The 22,692-nt window shown below is 17.3% G+C and overlaps 1 long non-coding RNA gene across 3 annotated transcripts; it reads right to left on the minus strand.

Annotated features, from left to right (window-relative positions):
• Positions 1–592: 592 nt before the first annotated feature.
• LOC102655020 lies at positions 593–14,932 on the minus strand. 3 transcript variants are annotated; one of them, XR_003306022.1, is made up of 7 exons: positions 14,578–14,931; positions 8,644–8,842; positions 6,920–7,112; positions 5,340–6,442; positions 4,752–4,903; positions 3,094–3,915; positions 593–2,851 (listed from the first exon to the last, which is right to left on the minus strand). It is a non-coding gene; the product is annotated as an uncharacterized LOC102655020 (long non-coding RNA). The 3 variants fall into 3 exon arrangements; XR_003306020.1 differs by having other exon boundaries at positions 5,659–6,442; positions 14,578–14,928; XR_003306021.1 differs by lacking the exon at positions 5,340–6,442 and having other exon boundaries at positions 14,578–14,932.
• Positions 14,933–22,692: the final 7,760 nt, after the last annotated feature.

A 22,692-nucleotide genomic window follows, 5' to 3' on the forward strand; every position in this document is an offset into this window, starting at 1 on the left:
TATTATTCCATAATGCTTCCTCTAATCTAGCAATGAAAATAATGTGATATTCACATATTCTCTTCTTGTGGAATTTTGTCGCAGAAAAATTAATTATTTGATTGGTTTTATTATTTAGAGTGGTTTTACATTATTTACATTTATCACACCATAGATTTTTGTTTTGTAAATATAATATATATATGTATGCAATATATAACATAATAATAGCCATATAATTTTTAATGTATAATCAGTAATATTTATAGATTATTAATATTTAATTATATATTTATTTTTTTTTTAGATTCTATTTATAAATATAGATTATGTTTATATAATGTATATAATTATTATTATTACATAATGTATATAATTTATATAATGTATTTATATAATGTATATAATTACTTAATTTAAACTTAAACTTATGTTTAAACATATTCATTGTTTATTTCTTTTGTTTTCTTGGTTTTTGTAAAATAAATAACAATTTTGTCTTATAAAGTTTTGAAACACGTACGAAAAACAAATCGTAACAAAAAAGAAAAATCTCTTTTCAATACATATCAAATATTTGCCTTTCTTGCTGTTAATGTAATTTATTGAGAGCATTGCATCAGATAAATTGATCGAAGATGTATTTCATTATTTTTATAAATAATCTCGCTGATTTTATAAAATATAAGTTACTTCTCAAAGGAGTTTTATTTACTTTCTGTGAGTTTAATGCATCCGTAAGACATCAAGCCTAGGTGATCACTGGAAACAATGATTGCAATAATACTATAATCAGACTCGTAATGCAACATGAAAAAAAAAATAGAGAGCTAAGAAAGAATTCAAACTTTAAGTACGAAATAAATGAAATAAAATACTTGTTCGATCTTCGAAATAAGATTTTTCTTTATGAAAATCTATCTTTGTTAAAAGGAGGATTATTCGCCTTATATGTATTTTTCGAAATATCTAAGTTTTAGAATATTTAGAAATGAAATATATCAATCATCCAGCGTTTTAATTATAATAATCTAGATTCTCCAATAATTTCAAAATATTCAAATCTATTTTCTGATGTCAGTTTTTTCCATATCTATATTTATTTATATATTTATTTATAATGGATGTATTTTATTTAAATTAGATTTTATTAGAAAAATTTTTAACAGGAAGCGTATAATGCCAGCATATGAAATGGCGTCTACAAATACTGTTCTCTACAGATGAGTATCCCGCATCAGATATTATTCAAAATCAAAAGATTAACAGCTTTTTAAATAATCGAATTTAATTTTATTAATAATAATTTTTTTTAGAATCATTTTTTTAACAAGAAGTCGTTTCTATTTTGCTAATAGCCAATTTCAATCTCCAAAAGCTTAAGCCGAATTCAATTATTTATATTAATAATAATTTTTTATAGAATCATTTTTTTAACAGGAAGTTTTACTAAAAGCCAATTTTAGTCTCCAAAGGTTTAAACCAAGTTTAATTAAATCATTGATATTTTCTTTGTTTTTTCAAAGAAAAGAATTTTTTATTAACTGTAATCTATTGCTTTGCTATAAAGCGAAAATATTATGAATGGATTTAATTATTTTATGAGATATGGGATTGCATAGAAATAGGCCAATGACAGTCCTAAGGATAATCACATAAATTTGTCGTTGTAAGATCTTGTCAAGACAATAAATAATAATATTTTTATTCCTAAAATAATTTTCTAACACTTCATAAACAATCTAAATGCTAATATCCTGTTTTATAATTTGCTTAGAATGATTGTTCCAATGATTGATCCAATAGAATATCAAATTCTTGAAATATAGGATGCTAATTAGACATTTCTTTTTTAATTTAATTTGTGCACAAATTTCGTGACTTCCATCACGGTTTTGACTATAATTCTTTCTCTCTTAAAATAAAATTAATTGATATGATTAATGAACCGATATTTGATTTCTTTTTCAATTAAGCTTCTTTCAACTTTTTTGAGGATTATTTGTGTACTAATAAGATAAAATGTTGAAAGATTATTTAAATTCTTATCAGTTTTAAGACTAGAATAATTTTTGCATTTTTTCACGCTACTGAAATCTATCTAAAAATCATAACATTCTAGAAAATGGTTTTGAAATTTTCTACTTTTATTCGTTTCATTTATTTAATCTCCGAGCATCAAGGCCCTGGCCTTTAATGATCTTGAAATTTTTTTGAATTTTTAATGTATTTTATTTATTTAATCTTCAAGCATCAAGATTCAGGTCTCTAATGATTTTGAAATTCTCTTGAATTTTTAATCTATTTCATTTATTTAATCTCCGAGCATCAAAGCCCCAGGCCTCTATTGTTAGCTTTTGATATGTCAATCATTTCAATGCCTATATATTTATATATATTTAAGATGATATGATAACTTCAAAATAATTCATTAAGAATATTTGATTAATTTAAATTCATTATTTTATTTTATTATATTAATTAAGATCGATTATCTGTTTAAAATATTTATATAAATAACTTTTTATTTTTAAAAAAAATCCTGATTATTTTTTTGAACCAGAATATTTGCCTCCTCATGCAAAATTTAATTCTTATTTTTTTAATTTTCATTAAAATTGCTCAATAATATTTTTTCCAAACGCGAATAATTGATAAAAAAATTTTTTCAAGTTTAGATATTCAAATTTATTCACTTCAAGAGCGTTATAATATAAATGTCAATGTATCATTCATTGCCATTAAAAATTCTTGATTTGGATATCTTGTATATAGTGATTTTTAATAATAAAAATTGCCATAATCCCTCGGAGATTCGTTGTTCAATTTTTGAAATTCTATATTCTTTTGAAATAAGATCTAAGTTGAGCATCTAATGAACAATATAAAAATTTTGAATTAAAAGATTTTCTAGATTAGATTACATTTATTTAATTTATTTCTAGAAATAAACTATTTTCTAACTATAGCGGATATTTATTGTCATATTTATAATTTTTCGTAAGAACACAAGTTATATCAAGTTATATCATGTGTTAAATAAAAATAATAAATACTATAATATATATACTATAATAAATCATAAATAAATAATACTAATAAATTAGTATTTACCTGTACATTTAATCTTATCACCTATCTTGATCTTTTTTCGATTTCACAGATTCTTTGCGATCTCAAAGGTTTTTATATCTTTTATAGAACTAATAAATTAATATTATTTATTTGTATAGTTATATATTTCGAAGATCTTCAGCGATCTTAAGAGATTTTGTATTTTTTGTAAATAATGTGTTCCTTATTTTCCTAACATTCTTTTAGTTTTTTAGAACGTTAAATTTTTTTCAATATAACATTCTGATAAGCTTAATAGATAATTGGGTTATTGATAAATCTTGATAGAATCTTCTGTTTAATCCTACTTTCTTTTGGAGTTTCTAATTCTAATTTTTGCCAAGATTCCATCAAAATATGTGGAGAAGATCTTTCTTTTAAAAATAATAAATTTTTTTTTGTGATTTTATTTTAGTATTTAATTGCAATTTCTTTGAGATTTTCGTACCAAAGAGAAAATTATTTTTCTTTTCATAGTAGAAGTATTTTCTTCCAATTCTGCTTGGATTGCACAAAGAATTTTTTAAAAAAAAATTTGAAAAGTGTTTCCGCAGATCTCCAATGCAATTTTCTGCTATCTTCTTAAAAATAGAATATTTGATCATTTTCTTGAACATATTTCTCGCTTCATCCATTTACTTCATTCTAATATTTGAACTGATATTTTTTTATTATTGTATGAGGAATTCGTTGCAGTTGATGATAAATATAATTCATATATAATTAATTAATATATATTCATAATTCCAACATTATCAGCAGATTTTCCATTGTGTCAATCATACTGTTTTCCTTAAAGCAAATATTCCAGAAATTTTCCCTCTGAAAAAACAGAAATATCCGGGTTAAAGATTCATTATTTTTATTTACATCCAGAGAGATCAATTGATAGCTAGAATCTTTTAGCTAGAATCTTTTTGCTATTTACTTTCAATCAGCATAGATCTAAAGACATTATTCTTTCAGCCAGTACCATTATCGTTCTGTGTTAATTGTTAATTTTATTTCAAAATTCAATTAATATTATTTATACTATTAATTTTTGTGATAGTTATTTCTTTATTATAAATTTTTGCATTTAAAGACGTAATCACATAGTCAAACTTTTACTGATTAGCAAGATTTAGCTGAAATTTTCTTCTATCAAATAATAAAGGAAAAAAAAAAAGAATACATATATGAAAAAACTATATTAATTAATATAGATATAAAATTAAAAATTAATGAAATTAAATCATTATAAGATTTTATTAATGAAAAAAATCTCAGGTTTTCTAGCATTATTATCGAAAAACTTGTTGGAAATACTTGTTACTTAAAGACGAAATGAAGATTATTTTTTAATATTACTTCTAATATATAAATTTATTAACTAAATATGTAAAAAACATTAAATTATATTATATTATATTTATTATATATATTTTTTATATGTATTAATTAGACTAATATTTCATAATATAAATATATATAATATAAATATTCAAAATACAATAATTAATTTGAATATTAACGAGTATTAATTTGAAAATTAGAGATATATTTAAAAATAATAGCTAATTCAAAAATTTTCAAATTATTTTATATTGTATTTTTCTTTAACTCTAATATTTATTCGAAAAATATTTTTTAAAATAATCAATTGAATGCTTTAATACCTCTTTCATGTCTGCAACACATTCTTGGTGAGAATAACTGGAGACTTATAAAGATTTAAGATCTTTTTCCAGATTAAAAAAATTTGCTTTCTTATTGCTCTTTGGAAAAATTCAATTCATAATAAATTTTTGCCTGTTGAACACAGAAGAAACTAAAAGTTTTAAAAACATAAATTTTTATTAGTATTCTAGAAATCCTTAATTCAAAAATAGTTTTCAGTATAATTGTATGATAAGCTGAATCTTATAAATTTTATAAATTCTATAAATTTTCCAAAATTAAATATAAATTGAAAATTTATCTATAATTAATTCTAAATTTTATGAAGGTTGGAATATTTGAGCTATTTTCAAGTTAATATTTTTTGACTCGGTTCAAACAATTATTATTTCACTCAAAATTAAAATATTCGAATACATCGAAATATTATTAACTGCAAAATAGTAAGCAACAAATAAAAAATTGATGATTGCTTATCAAATAATCACGTATTATAAAAGAAGAGAACAATATGTTTGTTTATATAAAAATTGACATTTGATTGAAAGTTTTTTAAATATAACAAAATGAATATTCGCGATACTCACTATAATCGCTTTATAAATCACACTTCTTCAATATGATTGCTAATCTTAATTATATTATAATTTTTGAAAGATTTTCAAAATATTTGATAAATCGATCAGAATAGAAAACAAAATAAAAAATATATAACGTTCTTTGATATCTTTATTATTAAATAAAGGGTGTTCCAAAATTAACCAAGATTTGAATTGAATATAAAAGAGAGTTTTTAGTTTTTAGATATTTATTTTTTAAGTGAATCATAAAGTGCATAGGATAAGGTTATTTATGGAATAACACATCCGGCAAATGGCCTCCACGGCTTTGCTTGTACATACGCACCCTTTCGTCAAAATTTTTCATCTTTCTGCATAATTGTGGCTGAATTTCATTGATGCAGCGTTTAATTTCCTCTTGTAATGCACGTATGGTTGTGGAATTGTTGACATAGACCTTTGACTTCAAATAATCCCATAAAGAAATCTAATGATGTTAAATCACATAATCTAGGGGATTATGATCATTCATCATTTCGATGATCACCAATTCTGATCATCGAAATGAGAGAGTACACGATCAGGAAATGCAGTAATTGAATTTCATTGACTGTATGGCATGTGGCATCGTCTTATTGAAACCACATATTGGCCATATCAATATCATCCAATTTCGACAGAAAGAACTGTATTATCATGTCGCGATATCGAGCACAGCATTAACAGTTACTGCTTGACAGTCTCATTCTCAAAAAAATATGATCCGATGATGCCTCCTGCTCAAAATCCACACTAAACAATGACACGTTGGATACATTTGTTTTTCGCTAATCACACGTGGGTTCTCCGAACCCCAAACACGGCAATTTTGACGATTAACAAAGCCATCGAGGTGAAAATGTGCTTCATCGCTTAGGATTATTTTGCTCGAAAAACCAGCATTTATTTTTTGATGATTAATAATCCATTCCACGTTGTTGTATCGTATAACGCTCCATTTTTACTAACAAAACTCTCAGCTGTCAAACTGTTCTTTTTTCAGGGCCAACAACTTAATGCAAAAATGGCAGCAAATTCAAATCTTGCGTTAATTTTGGCACACTCTTTATATTGTAACTTTAGACATGATCCTGGTCATCAATGAAACAAAATATTATATATAAAATATATATAAAAGTAACAGCAAAATAAAAAAAAAAAGAAAAAGATTAATTACATCAGATCAGATCAGTGAAATTTCATTCTTACATCAAATATCAATTAAAGAGAATTAAAATATGTAAATAAATTAAAATAAAATGTAAAATCCTTGATGTCAAAAAAATTCTTTCGATATATCTGATATATCGAAATGCTATATAATAAAAAGCATTTAAAATATATAACATTAATCATCGAAACAATAGATTATCAGATGAAAAACACATTGTTTCTGTTTAACTATATTTTATCAATAATATTGATAAGTTTGATCGATAAAAATTGAAAGAATTTTTAAAGAGATATTTAATAATTAAATAAATCAAAAATATTTTCAAAAATACATTTTTTTCATTAAATATAATTATTTTAATAATTTTAACAATTATTTGAAATATCTTTTCTACCTGTTTTCTTGAGATGATCGTCTAAATAAATCTCGTCTTTTTTTCATTCTGTATTGTCATTATAGAAATTTTCCTCTAATACGAAAAAGATATTTCATTATTTTTTTAGTAATTTTCTTGTGTATTGGTTTAGTAATGATATTATGTTGATGTTGACTCAATTTATTAATCAACCTTTCTTTGTTTTGTTTAACTAAAATAATAAATATTTTATTAGATTTTTTATAATCTTTTTATAAAATTGATTTTTTATGAAAAATTTATAGGCAATTTAATAATGTCTTTTATGAAGACATGCATAAATTATATAGATCTTTGAATATTAAAAATTTTAATTTTTTCTATATTTTTTTACTCCCAATATTTCACATAATTAAATAATTTTGATTTGAACTTCATGATCAGCGATGATGGATATTGGCACAATCAAAACATTGAATCCTGTATTTTATTTTATTATTGTGTTTGCAATTATTTCTGTGAATGTGCTTTGAATAAAATGGCTTTAAATAATCAAAATTTATAATAGTTGAAATGACATTTAACAAAGTTATTTTGATTTATATATATATATATTATTATGATTTTTAGGCTACAAAATGCATCATAAATGCAAATTTTTTGGCCTATTATAAAAAAAGATACCCACAAATGGTATAAATCTTGTCTTAACTCTTAAAAAAATAAGATGATAATGTACTACAATCTTTCATATATAATATATGAATTTTTATATATATATATATATATATATATATATATATATATATGAATTTTTCCCTTTGCACATGAACTGTTTTATTGAAAGATTGTAGTACATTATCATCTTATTTTTTTGAGAGTTAAGACAAGATTTATACCATTTGTGGGTATCTTTTTTCATAATAGGCCAAAAAATTTGCACTTATGATGCATTTTGTAGCCTAAAAATCATAATAATTTGAAAAATGTAAATTATCTTCTATATATCTTCTATATATTTTCTAATATTCTAGTTTATGAAAATGTATGGTCTTGGATTTTTATATATATATCTATCTATATAAGTGTCATCCATTAATGAATGAATTTTGAATTTTGAAAAATTTTTTTGATTTATAATGCTGTTTTCTTGATTTCAATGACTAAAGTTTTGATGTTAAAATTGATGTTAAATTTGATTTAAAATCTTAATTCTTAATAAATTATTAGTTATTAAATTTTATTTATTTTATATCTACTATGTTAAATTTACCAAATATTATATTAAAATAATAAAAATATTAAAAATAATATATTGTAAAAACAGATCAAATCTTGATGTCTTTCGCGCAAAAATAAAATTTGTAATCATAATAGATATCAAATTGTATAAAATATATATAAAATAATACATATAAAATAAATCTTATAAATGAATGCCATAGCAAAAGTTATTTTAACAATTTTAAAAATTATAGCATTAGATAATTTAATTCAAAAATATTTTTGGGATATAAATACAATATGTGAAATATTATTTAAGCAATTATTTATTTTTTTTTATCAAAATATATATATATATATATTATATATTATATATGACATATGATATATATTATATATTATATATTAATTTTAATAATTTATCATATGGTTCTATTTTAACTTTCTAATTAATTCTCCAACTTTATACTTTTGCTATATCGCAAATAGTTTTATTTTAATTTTTTTATTAATTCATCAATTTTATATAGCTCTTTTACCGCAAATTAATTTTCCAATTATTTTAATTCTTCAGCATTATATTGCAATAGTTTTTTATAGCTCTTGATCAGAAAGATTTTCTTTTGAATCATTCTAGCCATTCATTTTTTAGCCATTGCATGAGAAATTGTATATATTTGTTCAAATAATTTTTTGTTTAATATTCTCTCTCTTGCTCTGAACTGATGAATCATTAATCTGAAAAAGAAAATCAAAATAAATTAGTATTAATAAGATATATAATAATATATAGTAATATATAATATATATAATATATAGTTATATTAATTATAGAAGAAAAAATAATTTTTGCATGCCATAAATATAGAAAATGAAAATAATCATTGTACAAATCTTAACTTTCTAGTAAAAATAAAAATGATGAATTTATTTTACAAATAATAATCTGCATTTAATATCTACACATACATGTGTATATATATACATCTACTATTGTATACTATTTGTATATATATTTAATATATTTATAAATATATATATATATATATATATATATATATTTTAATTCTAATAATTATGAAATAACGTAATATTTATTTATTTAAGAAATGTAAAAAATATAAGAAATTATATGAGATATTAATTGTTAATTAAAGAAATTCGTTAATTGTTTTTTGTTAAAAAGAGAACCTTTTTTTTTTTAAAGGAAAGGATTAAATTTATATGATAATTTTTTGAGAATCCAAAAAAAATTCATTTGAGAAAAAAGCGCATGAAAGTATGATAAAGTTCGATAACTGATGAATTTAAAAATATTATAATTGTTTAACTATTATAAATATTTAATTTTTTTCGTAATTATTGTATAATATTTTATAATATATTTGTATACATTATACATTATTTTATAATAATTTTTAACTATGAAAAAATAAAAAATTTATTATTAGACATAAATATTATTATATCATAAATTATTACAAATAAAATATAATAAATATGTATATACATATTATACATATATAATATTTAGTTTTTATTTATTCTTTGACATCATTTATATAATAAATTAATGAATGTCCATTAATAAATTGAATTCCTAATCTAATTATTTATATTTTTATATTTCTTTTAAGATAAAAATTTATTTATTAATTTAAAAACTATAAATTTTTATATAAAATATAAATTATTATAAACATATTTAAAATAATCAATTATAATATTTAAGAAATAAAACAAATTTTTTAAATTAATATTCAATAATAAACATAATTATAATTTGAATAATAAAATAAATCATAATTGAATATTTTATATTTTTTAAATATTTTATACAAGTTTTTATATATTCAAATTTTATAATTTTATAAATGCATAAATATTCGCAATTTATTTGTAAGTAATTTTCAAATTACGTTAGATAAAAAAATGCTAATAAAATGAAGTAATGATCGGAATTACAAAAAAACTAATTAAAATATAAAGTTCTTTGATTTATATAAATTCTCTTGATTTATATAAAGTTAATATAGAAATTCAAGAAAGCTAAGATCGATATATTTAATTATACCAAGTATTTCATTTAATTAAATCAAATATCTCACGAAGAATTAAAGTTATTAAAAAAATGTTCTAAATATTTGATTTAATATATTTTGTAAAATTTTTCATATCTTTGAAGCAATGGTAATACTAATTTTTTTTATAATTTCCGTCATTAAATTATAAAATTATAAAATACTCTTCTCTTATTTAAAAATAAAATAGTTTATATATATATATAAATATATTACATTAAATCCATAATTTAAAATATTAATAATTAAAATATTAATAATTATTGTAATAATAGAATTATAATTTCCGTCATTAAATTATAAAATTATAAAATACTCTTCTCTTATTTAAAAATAAAATAGTTTATATATATATAAATATATTACATTAAATCCATAATTTAAAATATTAATAATTAAAATATTAATAATTATTGTAATAATAGAATTTAAATGAAATATATAAAATTTTCAATATTAAAAAAGATTTTTAAAAAGTTACAATTATTTGTAATAAATTTAATTAATTTATACGAAAATCTTTTTTTTTTAGAATCAAGAAAAATTAAATTTTAACTAAAACTATTTCAAGCTTTTTTTAAAAATTACTATTATTATTATATATTCATTTATGATGTAGTATTTGTTGCTTATCAATGTCACAAAGAAATACTGCTATATGCATTGCTATCAAAATGTAATATGAAGATAAATAAACATGCATATGCGTAAGTTATTGCATTTTAATATAAACAAGTTATAAATCATTGTTTTAATTTATTTATTTTGTTTATATTAAAGCATTAGTTTATAAAATAAATTACGTACAATAACAATTATAATACTTGTAATAAATAATTAATAAAGATATCTAATAACTTTTTAATACAATTCAAAATGAATAATATAGTTTTCTTGAAATATAAATTATTTTTATCGAAAAATTATAATTATAAATGTCGCAATATTCATAAAACAAAGAACAAATTTTCTGAACAATTTATATCAATATCCATTGTAAATGATTAAAAAGATTATTTAAATTATTAAAAAAAAAACTATTGTATAATTTTTATTATATTGTATAATGCGAAATTCTTTTGCTAAAAATTCGAACGACAAGCTTATTATTATATTTCATTTTATTATATACATTACAGGTGAACATATTTTTCAGATAATTTATAAGCTCTTTATAATTTTTATGTTCTTATTTTCTATGTAATAATAAATGTCATAATTACCTCATTAAACTTAATTATCATTCATAAAATTTAATTATCAGAAATTAAAAAAATTATATTTTAAAAAATTGTTTTTAATATTCTTAAAAATATGTATTATGAAAAATTAAAAAAATTTTCTTTTGTAAAAAAGAATATAATTTTTTATTATTATTATTATTTGCAATGTTCATTATTGTTGATTATTATTATTTTGATCAAACTTATTAATTATTTAAACAGATCTAAAATTTTATTCAAAATTTTAATAAAAGATCAAAAAATATATCAAAAATATCATCCTTATAACTTAAATAACATAGTACAATTTTGATTTGCAGTTTTAGTATGTCTAATCTTAAATAATGCATTAAATTTTTAGGTTTGCATTAAATACAGATTTTCATTTTATTAAAAAAAAATATATAAACATATAATAATAATAACAATAAAGAATGTAAAGAAGAAAATAAAGAACAAAAAATATTACAATATTGTTCATTATACCACAATTTATAAACTAAACGTTTATGTGACTTATGTGACAATGTGTGAAAAAGAAAAAGAACATTTTTAATAATAAATTTGTGAAAAAACAATTAAAAATAAAAAACAAATATAATTAAATATTTAAGAACACTTTTCATGAGAAGTTTTTTTCAACACTAAATTTATCTATTAATTTGATGAAGTTTAAATTCTATATTTAAAATATATAAAATTAATAAAATTTTATTAATATTATATTAATTTTTTTATTGATATAATAATATAAATTTATATATCTCAATTTACCCATCAGCTTTATATTTTCACATATTGCATAGTATATTTATTTATATCTCTCTGTAGTATACGTATTTTTTTATACAAAAATTGACAGAATGATAAATTTTAAGTTAAATATCCTAAAAATATCTTATCAAATTATCAAGTAAAATCACGATGTACTTTCATACTATACAAGATAAAAAAAAATGAAAATATAAAAGTAAATACCGTATTTCATTTCTTATGTCACTATTCGTTATTTACGATATGTAATAATACGAACATAATACATATTTATATTAGAAAAAAAATCACAAAAGAATACCGAATTGTAAAAAATAATAGAAAACATTAATTAATGGAAAAAAAAATAAAAGTTATATTTTCACATTTTGGCTCATTATTTTTTTAAATTATGATTTAATGAGTAAAATTTGTTATATTTTAAAAACTTTTTTTTTTTTCATAAAAAATATTTTCTAACATATTTTCTTTCTAAAGAGTTATGAACAGAATAATATCTCAGAAAATTATTCACTAAATTTAAATTTTTACATTAACTATTAATTATCAATATATGGATATTGTATAAGGTTAGAATATGTAAATATATTGAAAAAAGATTTTATTTTTCAATTGACTAAAAAATTAAATAAAGATTGTAAAGATAACCATAAGATTTCCAATAATTGAAATTTTTTATATCTGATGACAAATAATTAAAAATTCGGCCAAATTGTTTTTGTAAAAAAATAAATCCAGTAATATTTGTCACGAAATGCAAAAAATTTACTTACGGAAATATAAATATACATTCAAAATAAGATATAAAAAAATATACTATCAATTTCTATTAATGAGAATATAGCGATATAAAATAAAATTAATAAAATTAATTTTATTAAATTATTTAATATAAGTTATAAGTTATAAATATATATAAGTTATAAGTTATAACTTTATAAATATGTATATTTATAATAAAGTTATTTTATTAAATTATCAAAATATTATATTTTAATATATTCAAAAAGAATAACTTTCTTAAAAAAAGGTATATTCATATATTTTCAATTTGTAAATGTAATATCATTTTTAAATTGCTTTTTTTATTTAAGTGTCAATAAATAATAATATCTATATGTTTAATCATGTTCAAATTCTAATATTTTATATGAAAAATTCACATTATTAAAACATGAAATTCATTCATATATTTCATATATACAGAAAAATTCATTTCTATTCTATTCTACTATTCATTTTTAATATGTATTACTATATATTGTCATTATGTAAATATATATTATAATATATTATAATATATTATTATAATAATATATTATTTTTATCAGATTTTGGAATTTTATTATTACATTCTATTATTATAATAAATGATTTTAAAATTTCTTCTATCTAATTTTAATTTTGATTGATATTTGATTTTAATATTTTTCATAATTCTGATTTATGATAATATATGATTCCTTTATTAAAACATTATGAAACACATATTTTTAATATTTATGTAAAAATAAAAGTATGTATTAAAATAATTAATATTTCAATTAGAAAGATATTATTAAACATCATGATTTCATATACACAATTTAAAAAGATATTTATTTTAATTTTAAATAAATTATGTTAAACTATCAAATACAATAATCACATAATAACGTAGAACATTAATCATAAACTTTTTCATTATTATTGTATAACAAATAAATTATTATTAAATTTATTTGAAATTATATACACATTATAATTCTAGTTTTTGCTTAACAAAAAAAAATATGAAATTTTTTATGTTATAAACAAATTTAAAATTCTATTTTGAAAAAGATAAAAAATATTCAAATTAATTAAACTAAATTTAATTAAAACATTCAATTTATTTACCTTATTTAAGATTATAATTATATCTTTGATCAAAAAATCAGAAACCTATTATACAATTTCATAATGATTCAATTAATAAAAATGAATAAAATTAATGAAGAGAATTATCTGAAAAATATAAAATTTCTAAAATTCTTTTATTTTTTTCCAAAGAAATATATATATATACATAATTTATATGTATATATTTTATATCTAAAAAAAATAATATAAGTAAGTAAATATAAATAATTTTATTAATTTTATAATACTATAATGTATAATATATAATGTATAATGTATAATGTATAATGTACAATATACAATTTTAATATACAAAAATATATATCATATTAATTATAATTTTGATTTATTTTTTTATTTATTAATTTAAAATATTAAATAATTTGATTATTATTATATTAATAAAAATTACATATATGATTTAAAAACATATGATGTGATTTAAAAATTTTTTATTTTAATATTATTCGCACTATTCCTTATAGAAATAATAAATATAATGAAAAAAACTTACTGTAGATATAATAACAATCTAATATTAGTGATATAAGTATTCATAAAAAACAATGATTTCAATATTAATGATTTCAGTAATTAATATGCAAATCTTTTCAATATAAAATAAAAAATGATAAAAAATATTTTAAATTTAATTATTTATTTTTTATTTACTTTGTTATGAACAAAATAATATCGATAAAATTATTAGTAAAGTGAAATAAACAACTTAAAAACACTTCACAATTGTTTTTAGCAGGTCTGAATAATCGTCGCTTCGCGATTCTTATTATGAGTTCCCCCACTATAAATTCATATTCCATATTTTATGTCTTATGACTATGAACTATATAACTAATGCTAGCTTCTATTTTCTTTTGTAGAAATATTAAAAGAACTTAAAAGTGGGAGAGAAGTCGCATAGAATTCACTCAGATCCTCATTAAGATAAATAACGATTTAATTAAAACTCAAGAAATCTCTGAAAGGTATATGCAAAATGTTTTTATAAATATTTTAAAATATTAAACTATTAAATTTTTCGATAAGTTTTATTGTATGATATATTAAATTAAAATTATTTATTGGTTGGAATAAATAAAGAATATATTTATGATGTTATATGTTAAATTATTAAAAGATAACGTCTTAATATTAAATTATATGTAAATTTTTTTTATTGTCGTTTTTATAATATGTTAATATTTCTAATTAAATATTATTTATTTAATATGATTTTCTATTGCCATTTTTATAATATTTCTTAAACATTATTTATTTTTTATGTTTACAAATATTTATATTAATTATGTAGTTTTATTGTATTATTATCATATTTTTATATATATATCATACTATATCATTTTTTTCATAGTCCCATAGTTACAAACTATATCATTCTTTCCATTTACGAATTATAAAACTTAAATATATATGTATATTATAATACATATTTTTTAATTAATAATATATATTTCTAAGTAATTATAAATTAAATTTCATAATTATAATATTTTAATCATGATATTTCCACTTATATATATATACACATCATCTCATGAATGAATTATAGATTTATATATAAATATAAATCGAAAAATATAGAATAAAATTTTTTTATTTAAAATTTCGTTCTTATAAATCAAATATTTAAATTGAAGTGAAAAATAAAATTAGCTAATTTCTGATTGGATAATAAACTATAGATAAATCATTCTGTATGTGAAAATAAACTATGAAATAAAATTTTATTATCTATATCTTAGTTTTTATGCAAATCAAAATATTGAATATATATAATAATGAAATTGTGTAATTGATAAATTTTATATTTTTATACTTTTATATATTCATAATAATAAGCAAACTTATTATTTGAAAATTATTATTGACATTATGAAATAAAATCTTGTAATCATGTATTATGTATAAATAATCAATGGAAAAGAATATTCGCATTTAATATAGATTCGAATATGTAATACTATGGCTATAATATAGTTAATGTATATATAAGTTAAATTTTTATTAAAAAAATTAATTATAATTAAGAACTAATAAACATACAAGTATATAATGACCATTTACAAAATACTTTTAATATTATTTGTTTTTATAGGATGAAAAAGCATCGCTAGAAATATTTGCGAATACAATTTTTGCAATATTTCTTATTTCTTATTTTCTGATAAATAGTGGTAATCATTATTCGTAGCATTTGGAATAACTTGGAATAAATGCATTAGAATATTATTTTTATTTCTTTCTATAATATTTGTAACATTAACATTGAAATAACATAAGTATGTAAAAATTATTAGTTTCATTTCTTTTTTAAATTTTATAAAATTATATAAAGTTTATAAAATATAATATTTTTGTAAAACAAAATATTCATAATGATAGTAAAAATTTATTTTTTGTTTTATTTATCAATTAATTTTTCCAGTTAAATGTTAAAGGTTTTTATAAATCATCGATAATTAAAAATGAAAGTTTTTCATAAATTAAATATATATTTTAACATAAAATATGTAACACTGTAGCTATAACTATTTTTTCAATATAATTTTTTCAATATAATAAAATATAATAAATCAATCATCAAATTATTAATATAGATAGTCATAGATTTGAAAATTTACAAAATAAGAATAAAATTTTAGCTATGATAGCAAATGATAAATGATTATTAAATTCAAGAAAATTAATTATCGAGTAATATATTGTGAATGTTAATATCACGAGATTATAATTCACAAAAATTAAAGAATATTTTCACAAAAATTAAACATTATTTTGTATTTATTATTAAATGATACTGCATTATATTATAACATAACATTATATTTTAAAAAATATCATTGAAAGAACATATTAAATATATACACAAAAGTACATATTGAATAAAATAATTCAATTAAAATAGTAATATAAATATATATATATATATATATATATATATATATATATATATATATATATTACAATGAGTAATTGTATCTTTAATGAATCACATTATATAAATTGATATTATATAAATTGAATATTTTAGAAATTATATAAGTAATAAGAATTTTTCTTAAAGTTTCTTATAATTGAATAATTTATTTTTTTTTTAAGAATTTAATCGGTTGACTTTAATTAAATAATTAATATATATGTAAATTGATTTATATACATATTTAAATATAAATTTTTTTTTAATAAAAATGAATTGTTAATTATATATCAATTGTACTGAATTTATATGAAATTTCAATTTAGAATATTATTTTAATATAAGTTTAGTATTGTTTTGATAGTAAATTTCTTTAACAATTTTTAATATAAAACGAAATTTTATATTTTTGTTGTTGATATTTCAGAAAATTTATTAATTTCTATTATTTTTATATCAATGAAAAATATTACATAATAAGAATTCAATAATATTGCTTAATAATAAAAAAAATGTTTTAATATAATTCTAATGTAGAACGATTAAAATATTTTTTAAAAAATCAATAACTTTTTTCTTTTTATATTTTTATATTTGAGAATTTTATGGATTATTCAATTTAATCATTCGTAGCTGTCAGATAGAATATTTTTATATTTAAATACTATAATTAATATGATAATTATATCTTTTGACAAATATTTCTATTATTTATTTGCTTTTTTACACTTATTAATTATTTATTTAAGAAAAAAAGAAGTAATCTAAATTCTAAAAGAATAATATCTACTTTGACAATAAAATTATAATAAATAATAAAAATATAACAAAATTATGATTTATACAAATATACAAATATATAAATTTTTTAAATTAAATTAAATCATGAATTAAATTACTAATAATTACTCACTAAATTACTAATATAAATCTTAATAATTTTATACTTTATATTTATTACTTAATAATTTCATATTTTATATATTATAATTATATAATTATTAAATATATAATTATTTATTTTAATTATATATATGTATAATTATAATTTATGATTTTCATAAATTTTATTTTTATTATGCATTCAAATTATTATATTATATTGTTGTAATATAATTTTAATACTATTATTTTTATTTTATATTTTCTTATATTTATGATTCTTTTATATTTTATTAATAATATCTTATGCAATAATATAACAATTCTTATTAAATTTTCTTATAAAATTTAAGATCTTATATACTAAGATTGAGATTCTGATAGAAATATAATTATATGACTGAATCTATATTCTTTGAATATCCATATATATATAATTATAAATATATGAAACTATATATATATATATAATAAAATTTTAATAGATAACATGTTTTAATAGATTAAAGTAACTAAAAGAAATTTTATTGGAAAAATCAAATCAAATTCATAAATAGAAATTCACAAATATTTATAATAATTTTAAATTAACTAATTAACTAAAGTAACTAATTAACAAAATGGATGAAATAATATTAATATAATATTATTTAATATTATAATATTTTTTATGTAAAATGATATTAAATGTAATGACAAAGATATACAAAATTTTAATATAATTAAAAAAATATTCGAACACTAATATATAGTTTAATTTAATCTATATCTTTATTAATTATAAAAAAAACAAACTTTGTTTTTTTCTTTTTTTTGATAGAACATTTATTATATATTACAAATATGAGTAACTTATTTAACTAATTTGATTTAATAAAATAATATTTAAAAAATAAAATAATATACTAAAATAACAATTTTTGATAAAAATAAATATTGCTTTTGATATTTTTTTGGTTTATATTTTTTAGCATATTTTAAAATTAATTTAAAATATTAAAAATCATTTTTTTTAACTTAATTTATTCTATATTTTACTTTTATTTTAAATGAATTTATCATTTTTAGTATATATTCTTGTTTTTTATTTATTCAATAGTTTAATTATATTTCCATTATAGGATATTCATGTAATAAGAGTCATTAATTTGATAATTTAAATTTGCAATATGTCTTATTATATTTGTACATTTAAATTAAAAATATATAAACTAAATATACATTTTATTTTAATTTATTTTATAATCCTCAAGCAATAAATTAGCAGATTTTTTATTTTGAACGTATAATATAATTGACAATAATTAATAAATTTTTTTATTTTTCTTATTTCTATTTTCTATTATAGTCATATGTAATTTTTATAATATTGCATGTTGAATTCTAAAAAAATAAAAATCTGATTTATTATTTCAGCAATGAACATAAAATAAATGGGAAGAAAATGTTTTAGTTAAATAATTAAATCATTAAATAAACAAAAAACAATAATACACATTAAAAATAATAAATTCATTTAAAATAAGAATAAAATATAGAATAAATTAACTTAAAAAAATGATTTTTAATATCTTAAACTATCTAAAATATGTTATAAAATCAAAAAATTATCAAAAGCAATTTATTTTTTTAAGCATATTTATTTTTATATATAAAATTGCATTTTTAAATATTTAGATACATTAAAAATTTATGTAATATATATATATATTACATATGTATAAAAATAGCAATTTTATATTATTTTATTATAAATTTTTAATATATCTGAATATTTTTCTGACACAAAAAATAGTTGTCATTTTATTTTATTTTTTAAATATTATTTTATTATTAAATAAAATTAATTAAGTTGTTCATATTTGTAATAAATATTCTATAGAGAAAAACAAATTTAAGTTTGTTTTTTCTATAATTAATAAAGATAGATCGTTAAATTAAACCATATGTTAGTGTAGAATTTTTGTGAGTAATTATATTAATATATTTGTGAAAATATATTTTTATAGAATCTAAATCAAAATAAACACAAAGATCAATATACTAAATGTTGCATGCGACTTAAATGTTCAACCTCATTAAGTCTTCAATGGTGTTTTGAAATTGAGACTCGTGTAAATTACAGTAATAAATTTCAAACTCTGTTTAAAATCATTTTTTTGTTGAATTGATAGCTGCGTTGATAGAAGTATTATTCTATTAAAAAATCTTTTATTTTCAATGTTATAAATTGATATTTAATATTTGTTGATTAAATTCAAAATATGATGCTTAATATGATGGAGAATGTGAATTGCAAGTTTTAGAAAATTTAACTATTAGAAATAAATAATCAAAAATTTAAGAGCAAAAATGTTATATTGATGTAAATTTACAGAAAAATATATGAAAATAAAATAATAAAAATATATAAAATGTAAAATTGTAAAAATAAGTGGATAAGTTTATAATTATTATGGCATTTTATAATATATTTATGTTATTATGAAAAAATTTGTTGAATTTATAATTACAAAGGATTATTATTATTATTATTATTAATTATTATTAATTACATATATTTTAATAATATAATTAAATTAAATATAATATTCTATAGAATATATATTTATACATTTTATTTCTACCAAAAATTATATGTAAATGTGCATCACTATTACCTTTATATATAAAAGTAAAAAAATATAAAATATAAAATTTGAATTTTAATTTTTGGAAATCTGCACTCATATGCATTTATAATTAATTTTAAAATACTATCTATTATATGCAATATATAATGTCTTTTGTAATATAAGAAAATAATATATTTAGTGAAACGTTTTAATTATATTTTTTCTTGAATCAAATATTTTGTAAATGTTTGGATATAATGATAATAGACATTTGTGTTGTTAATTAGTTAAACGATATTATTATCTTAATAATAAATATTTCTTTTTCTATATTTTTTTTTCTTTTTTTATAAGGAATCACATGATATCTCCTTTTTATATAACTGTCAGAGATCTTATATAAAAATTAAAAATTTGTAAGAGTAAAAAAAGTAAAGTTTGAAAAATTACATATATATATGTAATAAATGTAAGTAATAATTATAATTAATAATTAATAAACATACAAGTATATAATGACCATTTACAAAATACTTTTAATATTATTTGTTTTTATAGGATGAAGAAGCATCGCTAGAAATATTTGCGAATACAATTTTTGCAATATTTCTTATTTCTTATTTTCTGATAAATAGTGGTAATCATTATTCGTAGCATTTGGAATAACTTGGAATAAATGCATTAGAATATTATTTTTATTTCTTTCTATAATATTTGTAACATTAACATTGAAATAACATAAGTATGTAAAAATTATTAGTTTCATTTCTTTTTTAAATTTTATAAAATTATATAAAGTTTATAAAATATAATATTTTTGTAAAACAAAATATTCATAATGATAGTAAAAATTTATTTTTTGTTTTATTTATCAATTAATTTTTCCAGTTAAATGTTAAAGGTTTTTATAAATCATCGATAATTAAAAATGAAAGTTTTTCATAAATTAAATATATATTTTAACATAAAATATGTAACACTGTAGCTATAACTATTTTTTCAATATAATTTTTTCAATATAATAAAATATAATAAATCAATCATCAAATTATTAATATAGATAGTCATAGATTTGAAAATTTACAAAATAAGAATAAAATTTTAGCTATGATAGCAAATGATAAATGATTATTAAATTCAAGAAAATTAATTATCGAGTAATATATTGTGAATGTTAATATCACGAGACTATAATTCAAAAATTAAAGAATATTTTCACAAAAATTAAACATTATTTTGTATTTATTATTAAATGATACTTTTTTTTTTTTTTTTTTTTTTTTACATTTATAGCATTTACTATTGAAAAATCTTATTTTATGTTTTTTTTTATATCTTAATATTAGCTGAATCGAATTTTATTTTTCATAAATAATATCTTTATCGTATAAGTATATCATTGTCATTATTATTATTTTGTGCGTCAATGTCTTTTTTTTTCATCTATCTTCTTCTTTAATTAATTTTGACTTTAAAGAATTAATATATGAAATATTATTTCTCGATTCTATTTAATTATGTTAAAGCTGTTAGATTATTTTTTATATTCACTTCATAAACAATTTTTTAAAAAAATATTTATAATTATTATAATTTTTTAAAATCTTTTTTAAAAATTCTTTTTAGTTTTTATATTTTGAATAACTATGCACAATTATGTATAAGAATTAAATTGTAATATACAATGTTAAATTATTTTTCATGTTATATAAACATCAAATTTTTTTTGCATCCATGCATTATTTTAAAAAATTTTTATATTATCCATTTTTATAATAGTAAAGTTCTGAAAAATTTAACATTAATAAGAATGCTTCAAATAAGAAAGATATTATTTTTAATTTGATTTTTTTAACAAATATATATTACAATTGATATATTATAAAATATAAAATTTATATTTCATATCATAAAATATAAAACAAGTTGAGAAAATAATATCCAAATTAATGGTCTTTGTTTGATGCAAATAATCTTTATTTGAGATTCTAATTTAGACAATTTCAATCTTAAATCTTCATTGTATTTGTAATTTTTAAATTTTTTTTTTAAATAAATCATTTACAATACTTTATGGAATTAATTACATTTGAATTGGCGAATTAATAATGGAAAAGTAATTTTCTTGTAAAATTAATTGAAATTAGATATTTAATGTCTATTATCTGTAAATCGTTCTTGGAGTTATGTAATA

Source organism: Apis mellifera, linkage group LG14 (assembly GCF_003254395.2).
Source record: "Apis mellifera strain DH4 linkage group LG14, Amel_HAv3.1, whole genome shotgun sequence".
NCBI lineage: Eukaryota > Metazoa > Arthropoda > Insecta > Hymenoptera > Apidae > Apis > Apis mellifera.